This window comes from Microtus pennsylvanicus, chromosome 7 (genome assembly GCF_037038515.1).
Source record: "Microtus pennsylvanicus isolate mMicPen1 chromosome 7, mMicPen1.hap1, whole genome shotgun sequence".
Classification (NCBI taxonomy): Eukaryota; Metazoa; Chordata; class Mammalia; order Rodentia; family Cricetidae; genus Microtus; species Microtus pennsylvanicus.
Window position 1 is genome coordinate 108,980,743 of NC_134585.1, and position 9,081 is coordinate 108,989,823.

Here is a 9,081-nt window from a genome sequence, read left to right on the forward strand (position 1 = left end):
TGCATCAAGTGGTAGGTGACTTCAGGTAGCATTCTGCTTTCATTCAGAGGACCCACTGGAAAGAAATTTATAGCGGCATTTGCGCTGCCAGTCAGGTAAGAAGCCAGGCCCTATGAAACCGTTAGTTGTTTTCCTTTAATTACATTTTAAAATCCCCTGATGTTTCTTCTTTGTCAGCTATTAAACCAAACAGAATGCTTTCCTGAGGCAGATGTATGGTGTAGTCTGAGGCTAATTATGTGAATATGAATAAATTGATGGAGTTAGAGGAGGAACATAAATTCTGCTCACTTGAGAGTTGACGACATTAACTACTGTCGATCTCTGGGGCCCATTTAGTAGATTACTGCTTTCTGAGCTCCTGATGAGTTAATCTGTGCTCCTTAGAGATAGGGATGAGTAGGTATCTCTTAGAGAAAAGAATTGAGTAACTTCAACCCTTTAGAATGGACAAATAGAAAGGAGGAAAAAGCATAGATTGTCTTAGGTGGTCAAACTTGGAAGGTCAGCTTCTAGCCAAATGGTTTCTTTTTCTGAAGAGCTAAGTGACTTTTCCTGAAACTGATTTATTAAAACACTTTAAATCATTAGTTTCCTGACAGTTATTATTGTTGGTGTTTGTGTGTGTTTAAGAAAAGGTACATGAGGAGCCAAGTTGGTAATGTGTTGTTAACTCTTTTATAGTTGACTGGCGTATTGACACCATTACCTTCGCAAATCTGAGTTTTAACTTTGCCTTCTCAGAAAATGTTCTTTAGCTCAAAGAAAAAGATACCACTTGACCTATTATGATTTTAAAATGCATTCATACAGTTTACCTTAGAGAAGGAAAGCTTGCCTAGATCTGGCAATAAGCCGTTCATATTGCTTATATTAATCCTTAGACTTGTACGTAATTCAACTTAAGATGTAGTCTCCTGAGATCTTGTAGGTGTACAATGATAGAGGCCTTATCAATCAGAATGCCTTGCAGTGTGTTTATTGTGATTTGCAATGCCATGTTACACCTGTATTTTTTGAAGTGCTAAAGCTTAGTGTGGGAGCACATGCCTGTAGTCCCAGCTATTCAGACTAAGGCAGAAGGATTGCCTCAGCACGGGAGTTTGAGGCCATCCTGGCCAACATAACAAGACTAGAGCTGTTCTAAGATAACAGGGTAGGTTTAAATAACAATTACAATGTTTTAGTAAGAGTAGCTGAACCTTGGGGGCAGCTTATATGTCTATAGCCTTTAAGTAGAATTGTATTAAAACATGTAAACCTCTTAAGTATTCCAATTTTAAAGACCTTAGAGAAATCATCCGGAGTTCACTTTCTAAACTAATTAGCTTCTACTGAGTAGTAGGACCTGCTGATTCTTTGCCTTTGAGTCTGGGTTCTTTCTGCCTTGTCTCTTGTCAGCTGTGTTAGAAATGATAGTACCTAATAGAGAACCAGAAAATGGCTGAATATAGAATTTCCCAGAGTTCAGACAAATATTGAACTTAAAAGAAAGATAATGGGATACAAATGAAATATTGCTGTCTGCCTCTTTATAGGCAGGGTATTATATTAGATAAGATGTGAAATACCAAGTGTAGTAAAACCAGGGACAAACAAAAATTGATTACTAATAGCTGTTTGTGAACTCAGTCTTCTATATTTGATTTTGAACTTTTGAGATAGTCTCAAGTATTCCAAACTGTAATCAAGGTCATACTTGGGACTCCTGGTCCTCATGCTGCCACACTTGGCTTATTTTTGAACATGTTTAATGGGAAGGTAAATAGCTCTTCTACTGAAGTAGCTTGGTATAATTTAGTTCCTTAGTAATGATCAATAGATGTCATCCTTTGTGTGTTATTAGATATGTTTATTAACTGCCACCTTCTGACAGCGAGAGAACTCTATGTGTGTTTGTGTCTGTTCAATGTTGCAGATTACAGAAATGAAGAACTGTTGCCTAATTGGAAAGTGCCAGCATTCCAGACTTCAAAAACTAAATCTGAAGAGGCTTCTCCTGTTTTATATATTATGTGAAGAATTTAGATCTTATATTGGTTTGCACAAGTTCCCTGGAGAAAAAGTTGCTCTGTGTATATCTCCTGGAAATAAGACATAGTATTTCTCCTTTGCAATAGCAGTTATAACAGATGTGAAATAAGATACTTGACTCTAATGCAGTTATACAGAAGAGCATGGATGCATTTCAAATGTTAGATGTTACTACTATAATCAGATGATTTCATATCGGCCTTTTTATCATGACTCCTCCCTATCAAGCACTAAAAAGTTGAACCATCATACTTTATATCCATAATGATATAGATTATGAAATATCCTCTCAAACTCATTGCAGCAGATAACTTTTTTGAGTCATTGACTTCATTTTATATTTAAAAATTATGAAATATCATCTGTCATATTCTAATTAAAATTGTTTGTGCATAATGCTTTGGAAAAATGGGTCTTTTATAGGAAAAAACTGGGATAACTGATTTCTATGGCTTTCAAAGCTAAAATATATAATATACTAAACCAACTCTAATACTGCTTCTTGTGTTTTACTGTCAGATTAAATTACAGCTTTTATGGATGATTAAATTTTAGTACATTTTCATTTGGTTTGTGTCTTTTCGTTATTGTTTATAGATCTGTCCTTTATTTTATAGTGACCACATTGTCTAAAATGCAGCAGTAGCTCCCTTCTGCCTGGAGTCAGCAGAGCCCTTGGCTTTAAACCACACTGATCGGTGATTTCTCTAGGAACACACCTCGCACTTCCTGCTCTAGATATATTTATTCTACTATACAGTAAAATACACCAGGTGACATAGAATAGTTTTGTAAATTCTCTCTTGACCTTAAAGATTGTATCTTACTGAATAAAATATCCCACTCTGTATTATTTTTATATGTAAAAAGATAAGTTTAATACTGTATCAGGGTTTGGCTTTGACTATTGCAAATCCTGCACAGCTTGTAATTTCATCCAGGGAACCCTTGCCATTGTTAATTTGTTGGTGTGAGTGAGTTCACCAATGAAGTGTTATGTGAACATTTTCAAACTTGCTTTCTGATAGATGGAAGAATATGAAGGAAATGGTTACAACTCAGAACACAAAAAGGGATGCGTGACTTGACTATATGATCAGCTAGCAGGGGTGACATGAGCAGAGCTACGTCACAGTTTTAGCCAGCTGTATTTAGGTGCTTTTCTTCTCGTTCTCACTTTCATTTTATAAAGGGGGGGCTTGTGTAGGACGTGGACCCAGGGTGATAACTGTTGTGTTCTCCATGGAGAAAGGGAAAGCAAATGGCTTGTTGGCCAGGTGCATACTGGAGAAGAAAGCAGATTGCAAGCTTAGGAAACCCTGTGCCTTGTCCCCGAAAATCAAGGAGACCAGTCCTAGAAAGTCAATCTTTGCTCAGGGATCTAGATACGGTCTCATTGCAGCTAGTTGTGAAGAGGTTTTCATGCCTTGCTGAGATTGCCAGGTATGTGTCCAGCCCTTCAGTAAACTAAGTCAGCTTTCAAATGTAAGCTCTGACCAACCTGAAGAAATGTCAAAAAATACTGTTTGAACAATTGGAAATTGTATTCTTTTGATATTCTAATAAACTTAGCTACTTAACACTTCCCTTCTCTTGATGCAGTTATGCATGTCTGTGACTGAGGGGTAAAACCTTAAAATAAACTAAAATGCAAGTGGAAGGATAGGGCCAGTTTGTCCCAGTGAGAAAAACTGGACTCTGCTTGATTGTCTCTTTGTGTTTGTTTTTTAAGTGGGGTCTTACTGTGCTACCCATGCTGGCTTCCAAGTTCAGGTGATCCTCCTGCCTTAGCATCTCAAGTAACTAGAACTACAGATACATGTCACTGTGTGCCCAATTAGAGAGGCATACCATATTTTAAGGACCTTTGAAGTCATTATGTTTTGAAATACTTGTCACACATTTTTTTGGACTTAAAATCATGGACAGATAGACCTCACAAACCAGCAAAATGTCTGTCCTATGTCAAATGGAATCTGTAGGTATTTGTTACATTAAATTGAAGTCTTAGCAGTAGCATGAACTGATTTTTTTTTATCAGCTTCCTTTGTCACCTCTGACGGTTGCCACTTGGGTTAAGGTAAATTCAAGAAAAATGCCCTTTTTCGGCAATCAGGTATTCAGAGCAGCACCAATGGAGTCAGGAATGCAGTGTTATCTAAGGGAAATCTGTACTTGCTGAGCAAGTCAGAAAGGTGCCCTGTTAAGAGAAAGAGTTGTCTTTTTATAGTGTGTTTTTGTGAACTCCTTGGTTCTGGAAGGGGTGCCCAAAGACAAGATACATTTTTGTAGCCAAGAAATCAAGAGTCTCTAGGTATTAATTTGAATATCATGATGCATATCCATGAATGAATTCCATAGTAGTGTTTGTGGCTGTTTCAGCTCTAATAGCTTTAGGTGTGTGGAAAACATTCATTCATTTAAAGGAAGCTTGATGCTATAATTGGTTGTTTTTCTTTTCCCCCAACTAGACCACAAGCAACTTTAATGACTTAATGCCTTCAATATAGTTTTAGAATTAACAGTAAATATTAGAATATCATCTTATCCTCCACTAGGGGGAGCTTCAGTATCAGATGATGTTTCTTTCTACCAGCATTGTATCAAAAGTATTTCCTACAAAGAAATTCCTTACAAAGAGGCATGGAAGCTCTCCCTCAAGAGAGAAAGGTACACAAAATGTGGGGGGAAGGGGTAGGGATACCATTAATTTAGTGAAGAGTGGCCACTTGAGTTTTTTTAATGTTTGGAGAAACAGTAGCTATTGGTATGTAACTGCTGTCCCTCCACAGCCCTGAACTCTGTTGTCATCAGAGGCCATGTTTTACTCCTCAATAGGATAGTCCCTTCTTTGACATTGTAATGTACTTGGTAATATTAATTACATAGAGAAAATGCTGTTATTTTGATATTCACTTCATTGAAACAAGTGATTTGGCATCATTTTTCTCCTCATTCGAATGGTAATAAAATAGTCTGCATGTCTTAGGTCTGACCACTTTAAAATAGCTTCCCTGTGTGCCCTCACAGGTCAACAAATATTTGCCAGTCTTACGTTTGAGTTTTGGTGTAGGAACTAAGGGGCAGAAAGAGAATTAATGAGTGTTATGTTTTTCTCCCTGACCATTACTCACAGGATGCTAGAAAACAAAATATGCTCTTACAAATTATGTGTTGAAACCAGCATATGAAGGAATCGTCTCATAATTGGAGGAGAAAAAAATAGTTTTCAAAATATACTTTTATTTGAGTCTTGTGCTTAATTGAGGTGCTAAATATATAGTAATGTAGACCCACTGAGTCCACACCAAACATCAAAGGACAGGTTGGTCTGCATGTTCTTCTAGGGTCTGCAAAGAGCCTGTCTTGTGAGAAGCCAAAGAATGTGAGCATTGAGAGGTCTTGATGACCCAGCTATTAGCTGCTTAGAATATAAACACAAATACTCTTGCAAATACAGGGCAGCTGTTAGGTTCATCTTGGGTTTCTCTTCCTGCAGTTTCATCGTGGATTCATTGACTGTGCAGTCCTTTTAACTATCTCATGTTTAAATGTTCCTTTAACAACAGCTAGAGGCTTTGAACTGGACGCCTACTTCTTTTGTGGGGAAGGCAACATGGATTCTGTTTTCCAGGCATTAACAGCCTTCGAAAGAAACTTAGAAATTGCAAGTGCTTTGGGCTTGTTAAGAAGCAGACAAGGATAGTTCTAGGCCCAACTGCTAATTGCTTATGCAAGTGATTGGCTGTTCCCAGAAAGTAAAACTTTAATAAACCTTCCCATTTTAAACTGTTGTGTGCTTCTTACTTTGAACTGTTGTTTTCAGTGATTTTCTTTAATCCTATCCATATTCAAGTTCTTACACTAAAGTTGAAGGGCCTACAAAGCAGAACAATGCATGAACTTTGTGGGCCTAACAGTTGCTGTTGTTTGTACTCTACAGCAGTACTGCTCTGAATGCATGGGTCACAACAGTGAATCAAACATACCCACATTCCTTCCCTTGTAGACTTTTAATTGTTAGAAAATGGCAAAAGATTGTGTTGGGGAGATGAGTGAGTAGGTACCCCAAGTGTTTTCTGTGTAAACATAAGAGCTTGAGTTCAGATCCCTAGTACTCACACACCCATCTAAAAGGCGGGGCTTACTAATTCTTGTGGTCCCAACACTGGCAAGTGAAAAAAGATGGTCCCAGGAACTGACTGGCCATCAAGTCCAGCCAAAAATGAGCTCCTGCCAAGCATAGAGACCCCACTTTAAAGTAAAGAGTGAGAGAGCAGACTCAACATTGACCTCTGGCTTTCACAGACATATGCAGGGGCACTTGTGCATGTACACATATGGTGCACATACCTCATGTAAATAAATAAAACTTAAAACCCTGCGTGTTTATTATGATGGGTGCTGTAAAAAAAAAAAGAAAAATTATATGGTATAAAGGACAACAGGAATGAGTGGGTGAAAGGTTTATTTGTCCCTGTGTTGGTTATGTGAGGAAACACTGAAAATGTGAGCCCATGCCAACTGCCTGGGAGAAAGAAGGTCTTCACGGGGAAAGGGTAAGGATGAGTGCCTTACTCTGGCATATCCTGGCCATGTTGGAAGACTAATGAAGAGGTCTGTGTGGTGGGAGGAGAACTGTAGATAATAGGATTGGCTGAGTTGAATATGGAAATCAGTAGTCTGGGAAGGATTTTAGTAAAAGGCACAGCATAGAATCAATAGTGTGTCATCAAGAATGCTGTTGGGGGCTGGAGAGATGTCTCAGCAGTTAAGAGCACCTGTTCCTGAAGAGGTCCCAGAAACCAAATGGTAGCTCACAGCTGTATAACTCTAGTTCCAGGGTACCAACCCCCTTTCTGGTTCCATGGGCACTGCATACATGTGGTGAACAAACATACATGCAGACAAAACTCCCATACAAATTACATTTATCAGTTCTTTATGAACCATCAGTTCCTGACACTGGCCCACAAGGATATTAGAAAGGATCATGAAAAGCTTTTGCTCTTATTTCCGTGTTATCTGACATGGTTGGTTCTTCTCACATTTGGTAACTACTATCTCTGCCATGCCTTACTCGGTTCCCTCTCTGTCTTTATACCATAGATGAGGCAGCAGCCCGTCTGCCCCTGGGTTGTGCTGTGTCAGTTTTTAGTCCTGTCCGGTAAGTGCCAGCTTCCTCATTGTCGGGCCCTTCCCTTAGGTGTGAAGTCTATAGACCACAGTTATTAATGTAGCTCCTGGCCCAACTTGCCTAAGCATGACTGAGATTTTCCTCTCCAGCTCAGTGGGCTGTAATTTGAAGCAAAGTCTGGAATAAGGGAGTGCTAGGCATTTAGCCTTCCCAGTTTGCAAAGTAGGTCTCCTGTCCTTTGTGAACTGTGTAATGCTAACAGAGAAGCTTGGAGACACTACTTGATCCCTATACTCCCAGCAGTATCCTAAAGCCTACACCAGAAGCATTGGAGTCTTTGGGCCCCTGGATTCACTGATGAAAATCTTAACCATTTTCTGGAGTCTGAGTTTCCTTGGCAGATGCTTGAACCTCGGCAGAGGGTCTGAACAGTTATTTCCCTCAGTTTGGCTTAGGGCTGTGTGATGATGAGCTAGGTCCTTAGTCCACTGGTGGGTGTGAGTTGGCCACGGCTGTGGTCGGAGATGCCCAGGAAACTGATGATAGGCAGGAGTTCTGCTGTGCTTGCCTAATTTAGAAGAAACTTTGTTGCTTTTTTTCCAAGTGCTTGATTCAGGGTTGGGAGGAGGTGGCTCCGTAGTAGAGTGTGGATCTAACATAAGGCCAGGGAGTCCATCCCCAGCACACACACAAACATACACCACCTTCCTAAGTTCCTGGTGTCCAGTCCTCTCCCACAGCTTCCACAAAAGAGCCTGTACACCTTTTGCACCTGATGGGGAGACAATGCCTGGAGTGTGGCCAGAAGCGGAACTGGAATAGAGAAGGCGCTGACCACCCAGCCTCAATTTCCTTCCCTCCTACCCTGCCCACCCCTTCCCTCCCTTGGTAGTTACAATAAGAGGAGGGGGATTTAGCAGACTTGGTGTCCCCATTAGAGCATAGCAATTTAGGAAAACATCCTGAGCTAGGAAGGTCTGGGACCAGATGTTGGTAAAAAGGATATCCATGGAGGTGACCCAGGTCAAGAAGGCTGGAGAAAAGAGGCCAGGCCAGAAAGGGAGAAAATGTGGGAGCTGGGACAAAGGTGGCTTCTTCAGTGGCAGCTGAGAGAGAAGTGGCTGTGATCATCTGAAAGACCTGAGCAGCCCAGTGACAGCAAGACAACAAAGATGGGGTGACACTCCACAGCCAGCCAGAATTAAAATAGAGTTTGTTTGAGAAGTCAAGCGGTGGACCAAGGACGGGACTGCACAACAGCTTGGGGGTGGGGGGCCACTGAAGTTTCCTGCTCTGACAATAATTGGTCACGACTCCCCTCTTTCCTACGGAAAGAACTTTGAAGCTGTGAAAAATAGAATAGGAGGGGGTGAGCTAAGAAAAGCTTGGCCACTGGCTGTCGCTAAGCAAGATAAACTGGTGTTGGGGGGGGGGGGTTTGGAAATCATGCCCAGCAGCCTGGGCTCAGTACTGGGAGCAGAAATACTGAGTAGTCATTACCTTGGAGGTGCTCAGAGGTCTGGAGGAGAAGGAAAGCTCACACAGAAGTTACTCACCAAGCTGAGTAAGTACTGGGTTTAAGCCAAGACAACAGACAAGGCCTAAGGGAGGGTTCCTTGGTGTCTTTCAAGCCGAGAAAAGTAAAAGGCAGTCTGGGCAGGAACTGGACTCAGGACGGCACAGTCAGACCTAGGCTTGGAGCACTAAAGGTAACCCATCTTCGTGGTGGGTAGAGAGGGTGAAAAGCTCCAGGAATAAGGGCCAGCAAGCCAGGTGGAGCCTGCTTGAGCAAGGTTGGGCCTCTGACACTTGGGACAGGCAGACTGGGGTGAAGTCACAAACAGCTCCTACATCCCATTGCTGTCCTTACAAACCCTGGACCATACTTCGATGAGGACAGCTTCCCCCAT

General features: G+C 41.0%; 1 protein-coding gene across 2 annotated transcripts in view; it reads left to right on the plus strand.

The window, feature by feature from the left end:
• Positions 1–2,599, plus strand: part of Rap1a (RAP1A, member of RAS oncogene family) — a 63,964-nt gene extending 61,365 nt beyond the window's left edge. For both annotated transcript variants that reach the window (XM_075981691.1, XM_075981692.1), the window contains exon 8: positions 1,919–2,599. The gene's annotated coding sequence lies outside the window, so the exon portion shown is untranslated. The remainder of the gene's footprint in view (positions 1–1,918) is intronic.
• The last annotated feature ends 6,482 nt before the right edge of the window (positions 2,600–9,081 follow it).